Source organism: Chrysochloris asiatica, unplaced genomic scaffold (assembly GCF_000296735.1).
Source record: "Chrysochloris asiatica unplaced genomic scaffold, ChrAsi1.0 scaffold00060, whole genome shotgun sequence".
Lineage (NCBI taxonomy): Eukaryota > Metazoa > Chordata > Mammalia > Afrosoricida > Chrysochloridae > Chrysochloris > Chrysochloris asiatica.
Window position 1 is genome coordinate 15,307,101 of NW_006408578.1, and position 599 is coordinate 15,307,699.

Genomic DNA, 599 nt, shown 5'->3' on the forward strand with positions numbered 1-599 from the left:
ACAAAGGCAAGCAAGTCAGATTACACTCAGATCTATCAGCAGAACCCACTCAAGCAAGAAGGCAATGGGGATATATATATAAAACTCTGAAAAAAAAAATTGTCAACCAAGAATCCTTTATCCAGCAAATATATCAATCAAATATGGTGGTGTAATTAGAACATTCCAGGATAAACAGAAGATAAGGGATTTTGCAAAAGCCAACATCCTAAAGGAAGTTCTGTGGACTGGGAACCAGTAAGAACAGACAACAACCAGAGATTGACATACGTAGCTGCACCTCCCAGAATTAAGTCGACAGAAGGAAGAGTTGAGAACAAAACTATAAGATCCAACTCAGAGAATCTCGGAGGTCAGTCCATGATCAAAACAAGTACAATGTAAAAGAAGGTAAACACATTGGAACAGAGCTGCAGATAGAAGGTCAGGTCAATTACAGGATAAAATAAACTACACTAAATGGAGAGAAAAGTTAATGGACTATAAGGCAACCTCAAAGAAAATTAAGACTTTACAACATACCAAGAGAATGAAAATCCAAGAAGAACATGGAAACATTAAAACTATGAGGAAACTCACAAGAGAGAACATAAAAACCA

At 36.6% G+C, this 599-nt stretch overlaps 1 protein-coding gene across 1 annotated transcript in view; it reads left to right on the plus strand.

The window, feature by feature from the left end:
- The window catches only part of F13A1 (coagulation factor XIII, A1 polypeptide), a 352,784-nt gene that overhangs the window by 139,475 nt on the left and 212,710 nt on the right, over positions 1 to 599 (plus strand). The window lies entirely within an intron of this gene.